Genomic DNA, 1,236 nt, shown 5'->3' with positions numbered 1-1,236 from the left:
TCTATCTATCTATCTATCTATCTATCTATCTATCTATCTATCTATCTATCTATCTATCTATCTATCTATCTATCTATCTATCTATCTATCTATCTATCTGTGTAAAAAACGTATACAGCTTCAGCAGAATCTGACTAAAGAATTATAAAGTATTTATATAACACATTCTAATTAAGACATTAATAATGTACTTCCTTGTAATCGGAATGGTATTATATGTAAATAAGACATTAATAAAGTACTTCCTTGTAATCGGAATGTTAAAATGTTGTCAATGAAAGGGCTGTTAATAGATAAGTGGTTATAAATGGAAGCCATTATCAAGTTTTTGTGGAGTATGCACTTCTTATTGACAAGTATGCTATTGGATAAGTGATAACAATTATAAGTCATTACTTGTTTTGTTTAAGAACTTACATGTTATTTATTTCTAACCTTAAATTTTACAATTTTCCATTGTGGTTTCACTGCATGCTTTAACAATAAAACAATATTGCTTTTAATTTTTATTCAATTATTATGAAAATGGTAATATGAGTATTTCAATAGAATTTACTTATACCCAACAAACATTTTTTCTCGATTTTAACATTCATATTTTTGCATGAACTTTTCGTTACTATTCCTTCAACTACTACAAGTAATGGTTAACTATTATTAATAGTTATGAATTGTTTGTTGGGTATGTTCATTGTTATCAATCCTTCATAAGTAAGATTATACGTATCTATGCTATTATTGTATGAATTCTTATGAGTATAAAATCTTAATTTGTATTTAGGAGTTTTTTTTTCTTTTTAGAAAAGCTTATACTAATTGAAGCTCATTCTAGAAATTACGAAACAACTAGGAATGATTGCAGATTATACTACAAACCACATGTACAAAAACACATCATATTTATGTGTTACCTTAACCACTAATATACATACATATAAACATAAGTGGGATCATTTGTATTACCACTCAGAAATACTTAAGTATAAGTTAAAGTAAATTATGTTAATGTAGTTAGATGCAAAGGAAGTGTGCAAAAAAAGCACACTTCCTTTGCACATCGCCTAAAGTGAAAGATGCTGATTTTTACGCCGGAAACGATGATTTAGTTCGTTCTAAGTTGTCACTGCTTCTATCGATCGATCGATCTATCTATCTATCTATCTATCTATCTATCTATCTATCTATCTATCTATCTATCTATCTATCTATCTATCTATCTATCTATCTATCTATCTA

This window comes from Lucilia cuprina, chromosome 6, assembly GCF_022045245.1.
Source record: "Lucilia cuprina isolate Lc7/37 chromosome 6, ASM2204524v1, whole genome shotgun sequence".
Taxonomy (NCBI): domain Eukaryota; kingdom Metazoa; phylum Arthropoda; class Insecta; order Diptera; family Calliphoridae; genus Lucilia; species Lucilia cuprina.
The sequence above is the reverse complement of the archived record's forward strand: the minus strand, read 5'-3'. Positions refer to the sequence as shown.